Raw genomic sequence first — 20,639 nt, 5'->3', positions numbered from 1 at the left:
CCCACAATACCTCCTTTCTGCAGGAAAAGCTTGTTCTGCTCTGTGGCTCACATCCCAGGAACTTTGCCTCTCTACCTGGACCTATTGACCTAAATATTTAAATGTGGACAGAATACCTGTTCCTTTTATTTGCAGTTCTACTCTATATATGCATTTGTTGATACTGTGTTATACTACTCCAAGACCCTTCCTACATTCATGGTATTCAATTATTTATTTTGTAAAGATTTGTAAAATAGTGGTCATCATGAATGGTAATATGCAGGTTGTAATACAATATATGATTCATGGTATATTAGGCAGCTGTACAAAGATGTGTGTGAGCTGCTGAACTTGTTAGTGTGCTATGTAAAGTGAACCAATAAATGAGTTCTGCATGAAAATCAATGGAAGACCCATGAGCCCAATCTATTAGAAGAGAAGAGCGACTAGGCCAGAGAAGACTACAGGGGATGAATTGTGATGAAACATTAAAAGAGCTGAGCCTTCTCAGATTAAGCAAAAGAAGATTATGAGGCGACATCATTGAATGTTTAAAATTATCAAGGGAATTGGTACAGTAGACTGTTACTGTAAAATGAGTTCATCAAGAACACAGGGACACCGTTGGAGGCTTGTTAGGGGTAAATTTCCCACAAACATTAGAAAGTTTTTCTTTACACAGAGAATGATAGACACTTGCAATAAACTACCAAGTAGTTTGTTAGACAGTAGGACTTTAGGGACTTTCAAAACTAGACTTGATTTTTACAAGAAGTAAGTGGATTGGACTGGAGAGCTTTGTTGGTTTGAATGGCCTGTTCTTGTCTTGATTTTTCAAAGGTTCTAATGTTAGACCTCATGCTTTCTTCTTTGGGAAACATTTAGGACCCAACTCTGAACTGAACCACATAGTTAACAAGTTGGGACTGAAAAATAAAAAGCATTTACTTTAAGTACAATCCCTTCAATGAAACAGGAGCATCCCAGACCACGCTGCATTCAGATCTTGAAGGAGTTCTTTAGGATGTTCATCACAAAAGACACCAAATAATATTCTGAATCAAAAACATGAAAATATTTAAATTGTACTATAGACTATAAATACAGAGAAAAAAATATCCAGAAAAAATGTTTTAACATATTAATTTTAATTTGTCATTTATATTTTTCTAACTGAACAAACAGTCCAAGTTATTTCCTGGCTGGTGTAATGTGGTTAAAGGATGTTGTCTTCCACACTTCAGCTACACATACTGCACTCCATAATTCTGATTTCCAAAGAGTCAGGACATTTATTTGAGGCCTTAATGAGAAAACGTGTATCCAATTTGATTGAAGGCATGAGGCACCAACCTATGCAGCAATAACTATGAGTTTAAGGTGGGCATACTGTATATCAAAAGTGATCAGTTTTTATTCTGGAGGGCTGCAGTACTTGCATCTTAAACTGTCTAACAAGCTGTGAACCAGAAGCTGACTTGTGCTGTTAAAAAGCCTTCTTATTTAAATCACTCAAAATGAAACTTTAATGTGAATGTAAGCAAGGTTTGTATTGTGCTTGTGATTATTACAGAGTATTATATTTGCTTTCCAGAAGAGGAAACTACAGGTATTGTCTTTTAAAACTGCTTCTAAAAAGTGGTCAGTAATAAGCAGCATAGAGGGAATTAACAGCTTCTCTCCCAGGTCTGCTGCTTATTGGTCCAGACTTTAAATAAGAATTGACTTGTTACATAAAGAGTTATTCATAAGGCTGTCAGACAAGGACTATGGTTCTATGAACTAAAACACAAGCAATTAAAAAAACAAATCTGTGTCACTCTGAGACCAAGACCACCATCCATTAGACTACAGCACGAGAGGTACCACATACTTTTGGTGGGCATGAGAATATGAATTAGGGCAGATTAACACTGCAAGTAAACTCCTAATGGTGAAATGATAAGGAGTGATGAGAATCAAAGTCTACCTTTTCAAACACATGTGTACAACATAGCAGCCCCATGACTGAACCTTCAGACTTAAAAATAGTGGTTCTTTAATGGCATTTTATGGTTCTTTATTGGGTTGTGTGGCTCCTCGTAGAACTATTGCTTGACAAAGCACCAACCCATTCTGGGATATGTTCTCTGTGTGTGAAGTTTATGCTTTTTAGAAACTAACTGAAATGTAGAAAACCAAACTGAAATCTTTAATGTAAGGTAGGCTACCAAGCAGGACACTAACAGATTAAGGAAACCTGGACTTGATCTGTGTTACTGGATGTATGCAGGAATAGTCCTTTTGATGTATTGGTATTTCACAAACCTGTTACCATAAATTCATGGTTGTTTACTGTTTGAGGGCTGTTACAGATCTAAATAAATGCAGGTTCTGTCTGAAACCTTTAAGTGGATGGTTCTCCTATGGAATCACTCTGCAGATCCACTCTGGCAACTTTATTTTTAAGATGGTGGTAGACATTATGCAGAAGCTTTACCAGCTACACTTGATGAAATAAATAAAAAATAACATTCCCAATCCTGCTTAATCCAGTTTAAGGTCTTGTGGAGCCAATCCTGGCAGTATTGGGTGCAAGGTAGGAAACAACCCTGGATGGGGCTCGAGGCCATCACAGATAAATAAAATTATTCCTGAATTAAGTTTTGCATACTAAATACATTTAAAGCATTCAATTCCGATAGCTCCTTTACCTGACTACTTCTTTAAAGTATTTATTATAATTCTGATCCCAACTAATATCATTTTGCATGTTGACCAAGTAGGAACATAATCCAAGCAATCTTGTAGAAGGATGCTGTACCACCAGGTAAAAGTAACTCAAGCTGTTAACTCATACCACAGACAACCGCTAAAAAACATTTACAATAATGATTTTATTGCTAACATGATTTAAAAAATGCAGAATTAGTGTAAAATATCTAACTAAAACTATTAATATTACAAGCTTTAATCTGCATGTGTACCCTAATTACTAAACAAATAAAACCGGGAGAAAGAGTCAAGCCACTCGATCACATGGCTTTATTCCTAGAATCATTCTTTTACAGAATTCTGAGAAAAAGCAGCAGATTGTTTCCTGCTAGATTTGTGCTTCAAAAGGCACTGGTTTTGGATGTGTGTGCACCTTAAAACAAATTAGCCTGATTTTAAGCATGCACTGCTAAGCCTTAGCCACCAATAAAACAAACCATTTCTTGAATACAGCTTTAATACCAAAGGCTTTGGCAACTTCATGTAAAACACAAGCCAGAGCATTGGCTGCCAGTGGTCTATGAAGAAACTTTACTCCTGCTCTGGCTTTATGTATGCAAGTATCTGCTGACAGAGAATCAATGGGCTTTTATGTCCACCTAAATTAAGAATTGCCATTAACAGCAGATCTAATTAAAGGAATGCTACTTCCAAGAATTGGGTCTTTTAATTCACTCTATGTTATACGGTATAAGACAAATGAAGCATATGCTTTACTACTGTGCTGCTCACTTTCATAATTAATAGGCAAAGATGTGATCTCCTACAAAATGTAACTTTGCAATCAGTATATAATAAAGCACTGAAAAAAGTCATATATACGCTATAGGTCAAATGTTTTAGAACACCTCAGTTTTTACAGTTTTTCTTCAAATTTAACCACTTGAAATTTAATTAATGAGCTAAAATGGTGAAACGGTAAGCAGTAAACTGCTAAAGGTTTAAATTTAAAGTTTAGGTTAGCAAAACCTGAAAAACAGAACATTTCAGAATATTAGAAATAGGCCTTCTTCACAGAAATACTAACAGGTTACAACCTACAGATGCTCTGCAGCAATTAAAGTGGCCATTCCTTAAAGGACAAAATAAGGAAAGCAAGGTTTGGGACTTGAAATACCAGTTGTGGACTGCTGCAGTCTACTCTTCACAGAAATACTAACAGGTTACAACCTACAGATGCTCTGCAGCAATTAAAGTGGCCATTCCTTAAAGGACAAAATAAGGAAAGCAAGGTTTGGGACTTGAAATACCAGTTGTGGACTGCTGCAGTCTCCTCTTCACAGTAGAAACTGAGACTTGCCTACACTCAAGCGGGTGACCCTGAGAAACTTGTCTTCTGATTGGCTTGTAACTTTGGGTCTGCCGGATCTCTACCTATCAGAGTTTCTTCCTGTTTCCAATTACCTTTGGATTTTGTAGGATTCTGTACTCACTGACACTTTGATTTTTTTTGTAATTTCATTAAATGAAAGGCCTTCACTTCTAAGGGTAATAATGCTCTGTCTCATTTCATTTGTTAATTACCGTTGTCTTGCCATTATCACTGGAATTTACAACTTTCTACAGTGTAATATTGTCCCAGAAGTACTTCAGAGGGTGTAGCAGCACATTCTGTTCCAACTCTACTTTAAGATGGACAAGGTTTTTATGTAATCAACAGAAGTTGGGACACCTGTGCAAATTGTTTGCTTCAACTTGCAAGGCTTAATTTACTTTAATTGCTGCAGAATATCTGGAGGTTGTAACCTATTAGTTGTTCCCTGAAAAAGGCCCATTTGTAACATTGTGATATTTCATTCTTTTTCAGTGTTTGATAACCTAATCTTTAAATTTAAACCTCTGACAGTTTACCGCTTACCTTTTCACCACTTCAGGTCATTCATTGTATTTCAACTGATTAAACTTGAATAAAAACTGGAAAAACTGAGGTGTTCTAAACCTTTTGACCAGTATTGTGTATTTACCATCACACCTGATTCAGTACAAATTAACTTTTAGTTCAGTTTTAATAGAAATCTGAGGAATCTTACTTTATTGATAACTTTTATTAGACGAAAAATAAGAGTCATCACACATATAATCTTAAATTTCCACTGCAGATAGGCAATACTAGAAAATGGTAACAATATTGTGTATTTTAGAATAGTTGTGTTTTTGCTTTACATTTTATCAAGCCTCTGTTTACACTGTACAGAATGCTTGCCTTATTTTTATATTTACAGCAATGTTTGATTTGTCTTAACTAAACATTTGACCATAAAATGCTTTACAGCACTCTCTGTGAAATGGGCCATATAAATACTCATTAAAATTTTGAGAAGAACAGGCCATTCAAGCCAGCACGCTTGCCAATCCTATTCACCTAATTTCTCCAAAATAACATGAAGTCAAGGTGTGAAGGTCTCCACATTACTACTATCTATAACAATATCTTCTAACTAATTTTTATGTACCTTTGGATTCCTGTATGAAGAAAAACTATCTAACGTTTGTGTGAAATCTACACTTAACTTCTGTGCCCCCATGTTCTTATTGAAGAATTTCTTTTAAATGTATAGGAAAGATCACCTGGATTAATTCCACTCATAATTTTAATTCAGTTTAATTAAATTCAATTTTTTTGTTTTGTATAGCAATCATTACTGAATGCAGGATCAGGTACTGCAACAAGTTCAGAAGTTATTAATTACATAATATATACACATAAGGACACAGATTTGTTTAAACACATAGAAAGACAAATCAGGTCCAAACCGATCGATATAACTAACAATATATGTACAGTACAATACAATTCTTGTTGAGCTATGGCCAAATGAGAAAAGGGGAGTGGAAAACAACACCTCCAGTCAGCAGCATCCCTGTAGAAAATAAACCTCTGGGGGTCCACGGTCACTTATAAAAGACAAATCCAGACACAATTGCAGTTTCATTTTTAATTCATTTCATCATGTCAAATCATAAATTTAGTTTACTTAAACTGAAAAATGTCTGCTCCTTCAGTCTTTACCCATAGTTATGCCTCTCACTGCTCGCTTATACTCTGGACTTTCTTTAGTCCTGTTATACTGTGTTGTAATATGGTGACCAAAACTGGACACAATACATCTCATGAGGCCTCACAAGTATGTTATATAGCTTAAGCATAACTTCTCTTGACTTGTACTCCACACATGACGATATATAACCTAACATCCTTTCACATTCTTCATCACTTCTGGTCACCTGATGCAGCAAGCTACAGTCCACTAGGACCTTTTCATAATATGTACTTTCAAGTTTCAAACTTCCCATTGTGCATTCAAATCTAATATTTTCACTTCCTATTTGCTATACTTTACATATTAAATATTAACCGTTTAATTATAAGGGAAATAATTTTTACATTAAAATAAAAAGTATACTCAAAGGAAATGGAGAGTAACATACAGTGAACACAGTGAATATTTATTAATTTCAACCCACATGAAACTCAATTGGATTGAGTGGATTTGAGAATATTATATTTTTGTGTATGTAAGACAGCACCAAAATTCACCACAGAGTTCTGCACCTCAGAGCAATCACAATATTGTCTCATTAAATATAAAGATGTGAAGGCTTGCAACTCAAATGGCAGATTTAGTGCTATAAATACCGAGTTCCCACTAAAGTAAAAAAAAAAAAAAAAAAATTGAGTTCAATTTCAACACATTATAGCAAGCTGATTTTTTATGTTTTGCAATAGAACAGCACTTTAAAGTCAGCATCTCTTACAACATCCGTAAATTTGGAGTTGCATATGTGTAGCATTTCTAAATGTGACACAGAAGAGTTTTACACCACGGGATTTATCAATAGTCTATCATTAGGAACAAATCCCACACCATGTACCTAGTGTGTCCCGGATTCTGAATTAAGTCAATTTTTCACCTATCCCAGCTAAATTATTAATAGCTTTACAGTACCTTCTAAAAACACCTACTTGAATTAAAGTAACCATGGGAGATACAGGAATTGGAGCACTGTTTTGAGACAGACTAAAAACTGGACTATTCAAACTTTTCTATTCAGACATTTCAGCTTTTTTTTTTTTTTTTTTTATAAATATGGACCCCAAATAGGTAGTCAGTTCTCAAGCATGTCTAATGATGCTGAAAATAATGTGTTTAGCATCAGTGATTTCACAGTTTACAACCTCACAATTCATAGCCCAGAGTACAAGAAAAATACTTCCTAGGTTTTAGAGTATCTCACAAAGAATAATACGTTAAAGAACATGGCCAGGTTTTGGACATCCATGCTGGCTCTTATAACATTCATTTTCAGCAATCTGAGATATAAATGAGAAATTTTATATCAAAGGGCTACAAAGTAAAAAAGAAACCTGCTTGACCCCATCAACCTTATGCATAAGACATGTTTCCCACGCTAACTAGAGATTATCATTTATTTGTCTTGTCCAACCAAATGAGAGTAAAATTACTTAGTTGACTAACAGTAGAACTGTATAGGTCACAGCTCTGTGATCTTGAATTGATTCTTTTTTTAACCATTTACATAATTTGTCTGGACTAATACACGTAAACACTAAAGGAGCATCTCAAAAATGAGTTTCTGCTGTACAAATAAAACGAAAACTCTAAATAAAACAAAACACAGTGATTATTAAAAAAAAAAAAAAGAAAAAAGTTATTTCATCAATGGTGCTAGTATAGTTTGTTACATATTGTATAAGAGGCTCAGATACAAATGCAACTATTTCACAACAAATTGCATTATTATGTTGCCTGTCTATTGTTTCCCTAACAGAAAATAAAACAAATCTGGTAAATGGCATAGTTTTCCAAGTAATAACTATTGTCTTATCTTAAGAGGCACACCACTCTCTTGGTTGAGGCCTCACCTGATGATTTCAGGTATAAATTTCAGAGGCTGATTTTGAACTATTTGATATGATTCAATTCAAATGTCACTAAAATTATGAATGTATGCAAGCATCTAAATATACTTATATTTTATTTAATCATTCGTTTTACTTAGGAGGGTAGTGTGTAGTCTTTGCAACACTCCACTTTGCCTTGGGATTGATAAAGTACATATCTATCAAATGATCAGTCTGTTTATCTGTATCCAGTTATAATTTCCCAAAACCCATAAAACCCTCCCAAAACCTGTAAAGCTACTTAAATTAAGCTTTAATAAACAGTATTAATTAATTAACTGGCTAAATAATTATCCAAAAATTATTCAATTAATTAAATAATTACATCACAATAATGGAAAAAAGAATGAATTAATCAAGCCAACAGTATTATCCAAAAGGCAAAAACCAATCAATAATTCCTAAAGATAATAATTCCAGAGATTCTAATGAAAAGACTCCAATGGGGCACACGAAATGTACTAATACAAAAAAATCACAAAAGAAACAAGGATTGGCCTTCACATTTTTCAGGAAAAGCACACATTGGGAGCCAAAGAACACAAAAGCTAAAATGTGCTAATGCCTCAGCAAAAAGCTGTGGCTATCAGAAGGCTTTTACAGTCCTCTCAGATGACTACGGCACCTGAGTGGAGTAATGCAAATGGTGGTTCCACCCTTGCAAAATCAGGACAATATTATGAAGGAAACTAGTAAAAAAAATGACAAATACAAAGTAGAACATAAATAGTATAAATGTAAAGGATGAGGGAAAAACAGATAACACATAAAAAGGGTCAAGACACTAATGCAGTCCTGACATTTACCTGTCTATCTCTATCCGTTACTCAGTGCCTTTCCTATCTATCTGCTAAATGTGTCTGTCTATCTAATTATGTTATTTCAAATATAGGATTTGGAGAGAGCTGGAGCTTGTGTCAATGTCTACTAGCCCACAGCAGGAGGCAACCCTGGCTGGAACACAACTCAATTGCAGGGCATACTCATTTCATAAGAAAATCAGAAAAAAAATCCATGCAGCTACTGAAAGATAACCACCACCAGACAGTGATGTCTAGACCAGTATCTGATATCGGAATTCTGGAGCAGTGTGGCCCAGACGTTAAGGGAGAGTTATTTCTGCAAATACTGAAATACAACACTGATCATTTTTAGTTTAAAAAAGCCTGAAGTTTAGTTTGCCTGAATATGCATGTTATTTTTTGACAAATGTTAAACATTTAGTTATAACTTTTAAAACTATGCAAAATTACCTTTCTCTAGGTTTGTAACATATCACAAAGTTCAGGTGCTTTCTTAATATGCAGAACACAGAAAAACTATTTCATTCATTTTCATAAAGCAGAATTAACAATTACAGTATAATTTTCTAGTGTCAAAGGCTGTCCAGTTCATTCAATTTATATTTTATTATTAACCCAGAACACAGAAAGGATAATAAAAAGGAAAATATAATATATAACTTTACTTTTTGAACTGATGTACTTAACATATAAAGATGTAAAATTCTTCAATCACACGATCCAAAGGACAGGTAAAACATATTTAGGAGTCAGAGACTTTAGCTACTGATTACCCATACTCTATCAAAAACAGTGATGCATCATTGGTGTTGGCATTTAAACAAAGAAAGCTCATTATTGCATTGTAATATGCCATTAATAAAGTGGCTAGTGTTACTTGCTTAAAAACTAAATCAATTATTACAAATGGTTCTTTTTAAATCTTCCTCAATCTCTGTGTCCTCTGGTGGCACTTCAGGATTTGGACATTCTGATAACCCTACTCCTCCTAAGGCTGAAATCAGCGTGTCATCTCCAACTATACAGACTCAGTGTAAAGACTTTAGTGAGTCCCCTAAAAGTGACACTTGACTGCACCAGTGTACTTAAACAACGTCCAAGGGGGTAGCACAACATCAGTCCAGTCAGTTAGCAATAAACATGCTTACTGAGGTGCATTCCTTTTCTGGGAGACACTGAATACTGAATTTTTTTTCCAATACTTGTCAGCTGACCTTAGCATATTATATTTATTAGTTTGACATATTTATATTTGATACATTTATATTATAGAAAATACATGGAAGTTTAAAGAACTTAATTTAAAAAGATGCACAGGTGTACACCTGTGCATGACTGTTTATCATTTTTGTTATATTTTATTTTGTATATTACTTTAACATTTATACATGTAAACATGCACAAAGCTGCAAACTTTTAAATGAAGATGTATTACATAAAAATACAAATAAAACATTTAATTTAAACTATATATTAAGATACATATCAAAACTGCATATACATACAAACACACACACACACATATATATATATCAATAGAAATTCCCTACCCATAGTTGACATACAATCCTTTAAAGATATTTTAAAAGGATTAAGGACACTGAACCATACTGGAGAGATGCAAGAAGGGAACTGACTGAGAGCCTTGCTTGAATCCTGATATTCCTCATGTATACACCCCTGCTGGACTGAAATAGACTCTTCTCCCTGTGTACCTTGTCTGTGCCATATAAGGAAAGGATGACTCAGAGCCTCAGACTCTACAGTACACCAGACAGAAAGAATGAGTCGCAGTGCAGCCGTGGAGGGGGATCACTCTAAGGTTAGTCTCTGAGAAAAGCTTCAGCTTGGGAGCTTGGTAAAGAATGTATGAAGGGAAGAATGCACAGGTTGGCATTGTTCTTGGTTACCCTTGACTTTGACTACTGATGCAGACAGCTAGTGAAGGTTAGCACTATTTTCACATGCCCCATAATGGCAACTATGCAGTATATTACATATAAACAGATGCATATGTACATACACAATTCACAGCCACACAGCTACTGTATATTAATATGAAACCATTACAAATATTTAACTGCATGTATATAAATACAACTTTTTAAAGTAGACATGGATACATTATGTATAGTGTAATATCTTCTAAACACAGCATGTAATCTATCAATATTCTAGAATGAATTTGTTTGCTTAACACCAAAAAAAGCTATTTATTATACTTTAAGGAAATTTTAAGCATTAAACATTTGGGTAGAACTACAGTGTGTTTAGTCAAAATGCCACCAGAATGCTTGAGGTAAATTCCAGACACCTCAGAAGAAGAGAAGGGCACTGAAAGAACATTCATACAGAACCTACACTGTAAAGATCAAAACAAGGTGTCCAGGGAACCTATTTATTCATTCCAGTTTACAATACTGCCTACAGTTTTGGCTGTGTGTGGCATTAAAACATGAAAAAAATAGAACTGCCTTCACTAGAGTACATTCACAATTAAGATTCTCAATAAGGACAAAACTGGTACTGAATCTGAAATTCTTGTACATTTGCTTTGCAATTACTACAAAAAGGACTACAGGACACATTTAGAAAAAAAAAAAAAGGAGTTTTTGGTATCTAAATAATGTTACTTCTACTTCAGGTACACTATTTTTTAATTGTAATAACACTAACAAAAACACTTTTAATACACAAATCAGGGCTGATAAATCATAATGGGACGTGATTATTCCATATTAATTTCGACAACATTTGTCAGCATATCAGTAAATTTTACATGAGCGTGTTGCAGTGTTTCCACAAAATAAATGTATAAATGCTATTCATAATATAAACCATGCGCCTGCATTTTAAGGTAACGTTAACGAGAAAAGACAAAAGGGTTAATACATAAATAGGTTTGTTTGATCCCTTGGCATTTTAAAATGATCAAACATGATGAAATAGCACCTGAAGGAAAAGCCGGCAGTTTGAGATTTGATAATATAAGGTTAGAGCTCAGGCTTACCATCCTCCTGCCGAACGCTGCAGTCCCTCCACTCTCCAGCCCCAAAGGGTAGTACACTGTGAGACAAAGGAGGCACAAAGGCACAAAAAATTGGAGACATGTTAGTCATCACAGTGCATGCGAGATGATCGATGCATGAACAAAACTGATCGTTAATGCCACCCTCCGCACTATTTCGACTTTGCGGCGTGAACTGAGCAGAAATCTGACAAAGGCGAGACGAGACGGTAGCGAAAGGGTTTCGCATGACTTCATCGGTGCGTATAAATGTAGGACAAAGGAATCCCTGCAATTTACAATACGTCTCCACACAAACCTGAGCGGTTTCGAGTCTCCTTGCAACACGAACGGCATAATAATATATCCTCTCAAAATCGCGCTTGCAGGAACATATCACCCAAGTGGCTGAACAGAAAACCAAGATCAATCAAACACCAGATTGGGCTCATCCTTTATGTTCAATATCCGCTTTGAGGACAAATCGGCAAATGAATCCGGGTCCAAAAAAATGCTGGAATCACGTTGCTTTTTAAGCTTTGTTCCTTTGTTCATTTAGTTCGGCGAGGGATTTTCCGGACATTGAGCAGAAATGCATACTTAAAAAAAAACGTGCATATTAATAAATCAACACTGCATTATAGAGCTTAAAAGTACATGGTGCATGCACTTTGTATTTTCCGATTAAGTTCTGCAAGATTTCTGAAGGATAAAATACCCTTAAGTCTAGGCTGTCAACCCCTAACCCTCCACACCCCGGGCCGCGATCGCGCAAGTCAGGCGTCTTTTGAACTACTTTCCACGTTAAAAAGTACAGTAAAGTTCGCTTTCCAATAGCTTGTAGTTCTCTTTTTTTCTTTTTACGACAACCAATGCTCTGTCGTTTTCGTGCATACATCTAAATCTGAATTTCTGTAACAGCATTGCTCTTACATTACACAATTTGATACTTTAACAGAAAGTATCAAAGAAAGGAAAAATATACAGAGCTTAAAAACGAGGTGACAGCGGTCCAACCGCGGTTTGCAAACTGAACACAATGAGGGGAAACAAAACATGCATGTCACACCGATCGCCCTTTGTAAGTAACTCAGCAGAAACGAATCAAAATAAATACCGGCTTAGAAGTGCATATCATTTGATACTTCAACACAAATATTGCGAGACGGAAAAAATACATACAACGGATTCAAAAAATAAGGGGCAACGGTATAGCCGTGGCTAGCAAACTGAAAACAATGAAGGGAAACACAAAAAACATGCATCTTATATCGATCGTCCTTGGTAAGTAAGTCAATGAAACGAATCGAAATAAATACCGGCTTAAACGCGTGCACACATCATACTTACAGACAAAAGCCCCTGTTCCCTTCCACTGTCCTGCCTCTACATGAGCAAGGTACTGAAATTAGAAAAAGGGGGCATGCTGTAGTAAAGAAGGAGGGTAGGGGGAGGCACTGCAATCCTATAAAGGGAATGCAGCCTTGGAGAAAAAAAGTGTCCCTCTCCAAGACTTTAGCAGACTGTGAGCTGTATATTAACAATGAGCTAATTCTGATGACTGCTGGCCCAGAACCAACCCCTCCGCTTTTGCTACTGCAGAGCCAGACTGCTTACTCTGCAATAATCGGCAACTCAAGGTCCCCCACTGTCTGGAGCCACCGATTCCAACCAATCACAAAGAAGAAATCAGAGTCAACCGTCCCTGCTGCCGAAGTTCTTCACTGGGTTCCTTCTGATAGGCCGTCGACGACTACAGCTGTCCAGTAATCCGCGCCGTGGACACGTTCTTTTGGCTCTGATTGGTGAGGCAGGCTGACTATCAAGTCATTTCTGAACGCGGCTGCTATCAGAGGCTCAGACGTGAACCCGAGCCAAGGTGCTGCAGAATTTTGAGCTTCTGCCAAGTCTTTGCTTGGAGTTACATACTGTACGTGTTATATAAAAGGGCGTTTAAGGAAAAATGCAGGCAATTGTATATCCGTCTAGTATGTCAAGCAGATTAAGATAGTCGATATGAAAAAAAAAAAACAATTTTTGTGTTTAGTCCTTTGTTTTGTCGTGCGGACCAAGCGTTCCTAGATAGCCAGATACCGTGACTCACGCCTGTACAGAATTGCTATCAGTATTTTGATTTAACATTACGTATAATTGATTTGCATGTTACCTTTGTATATAGCGGCACATGGAATGCAGCATATTTTTACAGGTATTGTGATTTGGAGCTATTGTCGCCCACTTTGCACGAACCAATGGTCTAGCAAGTGTCCACATTCGTTAAACGTCTCCGTCGATCATTTTTCAGTGAAAATCTTTAAACCCTTAAAATTTTCACAATTAGCTGCTAAACAATACAATTTAAAACCCATTGAAGTAGGAGTCTTTTGGAAATATCAACAAATCAAATTTAAAACGGAATTAAGAATCAAACCTACGTCTCAAAAGTCTTCATATCTAATGAAACAGTTCTGTAGTAAGAACGACAATGACTGTGGATTTCAAGACCATCTAAGCACATGCTTGTAGTTTCTTTCAGTTTTCTCTTAAAATGTTGCCTGGGTTTGGACTGGGCTACTCTAGGACAAAGGACATTTTTGCCGGTGGTACTTTGTGGTTTCTGTTGGCTCTTTATTCTTGTTTTTTTTATATAACATGACTGATATTTTATTGAAAATGCTACTTTCTCTGAATTCCCAGCTCTTCCATACAGTGTAAAGATACATTTACAACATAAAAGCATTGCTGCAGTTTTTCTTTATATGTGTAGGTATGCAATCTCTGTAGAATCCCAGTGTTTACACAGAAAAAACAGTATGTGCCATACATGACTGCATAGAAAGGTGACATCATGTAGGGCCTTGTAAAATGATTCTTAATGAAAGTTATAGCACAGAAGTTGGAAGGTTCTCCTTTTGGCTCTTGTAGAGTTTTTTTTCTTTTTAATTGGCAATTTACTTATGGTCATTTGTGACACTTCTTGATGACATCAACAGATCCCTCTTTCCAATTTCAAACTTGCTTAATCCTGTTCAGATTCACTGGTCCTGGAGCTTATCTGGCAGCATTGGGTACTGACCACCCCTGCCTTTACTCACTTATATGGGACCAAGTTAGAGTTAGCAGTTAAACTAATTGTATTTTTAGGATGTTCAAGGAAACCAGAATACCACGAAAAAAGGCCACACAGATGGGAAAGTATACAGATTGCACATAAACAGTTGCATGAACCCAGGACTCTGCATCTGATATGTAGTAGCGCTAAAGACCATACCTCTGAAGTTACTAAATATGATGGTGAGTCAAATGAAAACCTTACTTTTTTAAAAATAATTTATTGCAGTGTCATACAACTGTATAATTATTTTGATGTAATCTCTATGGCGTTCAATACAAGTCCAAGTGCTTCCAAAGTCTTTTGGTCGAGTGTGCAGTCAATCATGCACCACCTTCTGTACCTTTTCATCTGACTTGAAGCCTTCTTTGAGTGGTCAAAAATGTAATCACTGGGGGTGACATCTGGCGAGCAATAGTGGACGTAGAAGACACTCGAAGTACAGATCATTGATGGATGTAACTGTTGCAAAGACAGTATGGGGCCAAGTGTTGTCATGTTGCAACAGACAACTGGTCCCTGAAGAGGTCCACATTGTTTGGATTTGATTGTGGGTGAAGGTTTCACCCCTTTACTGCCCAGAAAGCTGATGACAGAACACTGCTCCTGCTTGGTGCATTTTTCCAGTGTGGCTGTCATCTTTATACTGACACTTTCACATCAGTGCTGGGCATTGCTAACAATGTTGCCAACTTACATGACAATGGCACAGTGTTTAGAATTTCTATAGCAATGTTAAGGTTTTCATTTGACGCACCCTTCTACATCCATCTAGACTACTGCTGCTCATCCAGAGTTAGTTCCTGCCCTTGAACCTTTATTCTGCCAGGACTGGCCCAGGCCCCATGCTCCCAGGGCCTCATATAAAAGGTTTACATACACAACGAAAGTGGCTTGAATTGTGTGTATGTAACTTCCCATGCAAAGGTCAGGATTTATAAAAGAAAACTTGATGGGGGAACATGTGAATATTTATAGCAACTCTGACCCATGCATACGCAACATTTCAAAGAAACTCTGAAATGATGACACCGTTAATCAAGTAATGAAATGCAGCCAAACCAGCTTAATGACGACTTGCATGCATAATTATACAGCGAGAATGAAGCTCCTTTGGCTAACCGTGAACAGTGACATTTCTTTAACACACAAGTCATCTGTGATGCCAAGATGAGACCGACAAACATCATGGCTTGATGGCCTGGGTCAACCTTTATTTTGATGTAAAGTGGCTTTGACAGATGTGATGGTGGCTGGCTTATTGGTAAGGTAATTTGCTGAACCCTCAGTGTTTAATATGGCTAGTAATTTTCATTGTAACAGCAATTATGTCATTATATGTGTTAGGTGATAGTGGCTACCTGATCAGACTCTGATGCCTTACGCCTTTAAAAATGCAGAGGAGAGGCGCTATGATGGCATATATTATCTTGTGCTCTAAGTTGCAGAACATGGCCAGATACTCTTGAATGCGAGTGTTGGTATATCAGTGCATCAGGGGGAAGGCTCCTCTACCAGCCAATGAAGTTCTGTAGCATCGTAATTGAATATGTATGAGGCTGATTAGCATGCTCCATATATGGATGTTTCAGGGCAGCTCTTGAGATGCGTTCATGTACACACATTTACAAGGTGATTGTGATTTATAAAGGGTAAATTGTGTAGACATATAGGAATGTCAGGTTTTTTTCCTAGTTTGTTTTTTTTTTTTTTGCAGTGCACATATTGTCATGTTCGAATCTACACAAAGTTGTATAAACGAGGCCCCTGAGCTGGGTTCAGTAGATTCAGAGATGGACTGAGCATGTCTCCTTTCAATTTTGCCAATCACTTTTCATCTATTGTTGTTCACTTTAGGTACTCGTTGAAGATGTTGTTAGCTGTATGTGACAAAGAGTGACATGGAAAAGTATATGAGCTGCAATAATCCAATTGGAGTATCCTCACAAAGGTAACATTCTGGGATTCAGAATCAAATTGGAACTGGGATACACATACATATGATTCAAGAAAAATGAATTTCAGGTATCTTTGTGTTCTTTACACAGCAGTGCAAAAAAACCTGATCTATGTCAGATATTTCACAAACTTGAAAATAGGCCTGATGATAATGCCAGTGTAAAAGCTTTCTGTGAGGCTTTGCTTGCGGATCTGCCTGTACTTGGCAACATTCCTCTTTCCCACAAGTTTGACAGTCCCTTGAGCTCTTGTTGATACAGAGTATTTAAAAATCATAATACTACCAATGCCATAATGCAGATCTCCTGCACTAAGGGGTAGCATCACAAGGCTACAGTGACGTGGGTTATTTCACCCTGCATTTCACTTTAACTCGAAACTCATTCAGTCATTGTATTCCTTACGTGATTATTTGCAAAAGCTATGCAATGGTTCAGATGGTTCTTCATTACTGCCTGCCTTCTTGCTGTTTTTTTTACCAAAATGCAATGTCCGCCTTATTGCAATACATGATGTGAAATTAATAACATCATTTACACATTTTCCATACAACCCATTTCAATGACACCGGGAGTCCAGAGGTGAACACTAGCCCTGGAAAGAGTAACAGTGCATCACAGGACACACACCCATCTTTAGGATGTGAAAATAGAATGTGCAAGGAGTGACCAGGCAAGAGTTCAATGTCACTGTAAGTCAGCATCTAATAACCTGTGTGCCTTGTTACACCTTCATTAGAAAGAAAAGAAACTGCCTGTGTCCCTTTTACTTTTCTTGAGACTCTATTTCGACTAAATCCCTCATCTTTCTGAGTTTCTAGAAATGTCTTGTGCTGTTCCCCAGTACTTGCTGCTATGCCACCTTTATCCTCACAAGCTTCCTGGTTTTACATGCATAACATACAGTAAGTCAAATATTAGTAGAATGTTTTTGAATTAATTAACTAGTTACATTTATACAGTACTTTTCTAACTTCTAAGCACTTTAAATACACAATGGTGATTAACCTCAACCACCACCAATGTGCAGCATCCACCTGGATGATGTAACGGCAGCTACTTTTGCACCAGTATGCGCAGCACACATTAGCTACTAGGTGGTGAAGGAGGTTGAAGAAACAGTTAGGCAGTTAGAGAAAAGGGGATGATTAGGGGTCCAGAATAGACAAGACTGTGCTAGTGATGAGTATATAACACAAAGCTAATGGCAGGCTAAAGCAGCAAACTGCAGGTTCACAAATCTTTGCACCACTGTCTCCCCATCAAATGGGGGCCTTCACAACAGCCCAATCCACACTGTCTTCCTTGCATCTGGTCCTCCAAGTCAGACAGAGGCTAAGACATTAGCATAATCTACAGTGACTTTCCTGAACCTGACTCCCTGGTCAGACAGAGGCCATAATGACAGCAAAATCCACAACAGCTTCCTTGCACTTCTTTTACTCAAAGAGACAGGGACAATGACATTAACCGATTGTACAATTGCTTCCTTGAACCCCAATCCCTAGAGTATACTTTCATCCTTATCCCCTGGTGAGATAGCTTCCTAAACCAACTGTCCCCCTTGGTTAGATGAAGGCCATGACAACAACACAATCCATCCTGTCTTCCTTGCACCGTGTCCTGCCATGGAAAGGCAATGGCTATGGTATTAAACAAATCTACAGTTGCTTCCTTGATTTTCACTCCCTGGTCAGACAGAAGCCATGACAACAGCACAAGCCACAGCAGTTACCTTGTATGCTTGTTCCCCATTTAGATCACCAGCTAGACAGAGGACATGACAACAGCTTTCTCACACATCTGTCCCCTTAGTCAGATAAAGGCCATGACATCAGCACAATTAACAGCCGCCTACTTACACATCTGCCCCCTGTTCAGGTGAAGGTCACAACACTCACATAATCAACAGTGACTTCCTTGCACCTCTGTCCCCCACCCGGTTCGACAGAGCCTATGATATCAGTATAATCATTCTTTGCAGTTTATTTGGCCTGTCTAAAGTGTGTTCTTTGATTACTGTAATTTGCCTTGCCAAAGCTTATTTGCACAACACGCATTAACAGATCCCTGCAGTCTTGTGACAAACATGTCCAGCTGCACCCTGCCACTCACTAGAGTAGCAGCTGCAGCTCCCTGTCCAGCTGGCCACATCTCCCGCTCTGATTTGGCTCCCTAACATCACCTCATTGTCCTCTTTGAAACTGCCTTGCCTGCGGCTGACCTCACGCATATCTGTTGGCATTCTCAGCTCCACCACTAGCTGGCTGGTGTCAGGTCTGTCAGCAATGACTGAGGCAATTCTCAAGCCTAAAGTTACTTGAGCTGCCACTTCTTTGCTCCTGCCGAGCTCCATTTGCCTAATCATTTAGAGTTTTCATGTTCTGTTACATCATTTTTCTGTTTACATCCCTTTTCCACCTTTTCACCCCATAAAAAGAGATAGTTAATAAATCATTGTAGTGCTGTATAGATTGTAGTTATCATTTAACAAACAAAAATTCTTCTTAGGGTGCATCCATAGGTATTTAATTCAAATTCTATTTTAGTCCTGTTTTTTGTCTTGCTCACTGTTCCTCAGTACTTACTGCTATGCCACCTTTATCCTCACAAGCTTCTTGGTCTTACATGCATAACATACAGTAAGTTTGATAGTGGTAGAACCTGTTTATGAATTAATGAACTAATTACATTCATATAGTGCTTTTCTGACTACTAAGCACTTCACATAGACAATGGCGATCAACCTCAACCACCACCAATGTGTAGCATTCACCTGGATGATGTAATGGCAGCCATTTTTTCACCTGTATTCTCACCACACACATTAGCTACTAGTTGGTGAAGAAGGCTGGAGAAACAGTTAGGCAATTAGAGAAAAGGAGATGATTACGGGGCCAAAATAGACAAGGCTGTGTTAGCAATGAGTATATAACACATGGCTAATGGCTAGCTAAAACAACAAACTGCAGGTTTACAAATCTTTGCACCACTGTCACCCCGTCAAATTGAGGCCTTGATAATAGTACAATCCATGCTGTCTTCCTTGCATCTGGTCCTCCAAGTCAGACAGAGGCTATGACATTAGCCCCATTATAGCTCCATTCCTAATACACTGTATAGCTCTTTACATAATTCAAGCCTGAGCTGTAAATTCTCCTAAAATATTACTGTAATCATGGTCATATCTGAGGCTTTTTCCCCCTAATGTTATATTCATAGAAATATCTGTCAGGTCACAGAGGTCATCCCATGGAGTTAATACATTTAAGGGTAGAGGAGATGGGCTAAGCCTCCCAAAGAAGACAACACCACAAACCCTAAGACCAAGACTGGCCTTTTAATACCATTTTTAAGTGCCTTTGATACATCATATAATAAATCATAAATAGCAAGGCTATGATCGATCATTTAGCATTCTGTCCAAGAGTGATTCAGATTGATTGAACAGATTCAGGCAATAGATGGATGGTTGGATACATTCATATCTTCTAGAATACCACAGTTTCATGGCTATAAGACCTCATTCATTTCAATCTGTGCAACTCCTTCTGTGAGTCCTACATTGGCAAGAAAAGGTATGTGAACCCTTTAGAAATTACAACAATTATGTTAAGTATTAGTATTTACTATTATGTTTATTATTATTATTTATTATTATATGTTGTAAATTAGTTTTAGAATATGGTTTGATCTTTACCTAAGTTAATAATAATTCATAAAAATTCTTTGCATTTTTATAGCGCTTTTCTCACTACTCAAAGCACTCAGCAATTGCATGTTAAGGGCGTGTAGGTTGTAAAAACAATGTGAACCCCTCATCTAATGACTTCAACAAAAACAAACTGCAGTCAGGAGTCAGAAAACACGGAGTCTAGTCAATGAAATGAGATTGGAGTGGGGTTTAGAGATACTTTGGCCTATAAAAAAAGACTCTGACACTTTGAGTTTGCTGTTCATAAGAACCATCTACTTATGTAAAGGAAGCCTCACAAACAAGAGATCTCAGAAGGTCTATGGACAAGGGTGGGCTGAGCAGGTTTTTGTTCCAACCCAGTTGCTTAAATAGAAGCCAATCCTCACTAATAACAGATCTTAT

General features: G+C 37.2%; 1 long non-coding RNA gene across 1 annotated transcript in view; it reads right to left on the bottom strand.

The window, feature by feature from the left end:
• Positions 1 to 13,081, bottom strand: part of LOC114654342 (uncharacterized) — a 42,773-nt gene extending 29,692 nt beyond the window's left edge. The window contains exons 1-2 of the long non-coding RNA XR_003716696.2: positions 12,821 to 13,081; positions 11,474 to 11,529 (exon numbers count right to left, since the gene is read on the bottom strand). This is a non-coding gene — a long non-coding RNA (uncharacterized LOC114654342). The remainder of the gene's footprint in view (positions 1 to 11,473; positions 11,530 to 12,820) is intronic.
• Between the last annotated feature and the right edge of the window lie 7,558 nt (positions 13,082 to 20,639).

This window comes from Erpetoichthys calabaricus, chromosome 7 (assembly GCF_900747795.2).
Source record: "Erpetoichthys calabaricus chromosome 7, fErpCal1.3, whole genome shotgun sequence".
Classification (NCBI taxonomy): Eukaryota; Metazoa; Chordata; class Cladistia; order Polypteriformes; family Polypteridae; genus Erpetoichthys; species Erpetoichthys calabaricus.
The sequence above is the reverse complement of the archived record's forward strand: the minus strand, read 5'-3'. Positions and strand labels throughout refer to the sequence as shown.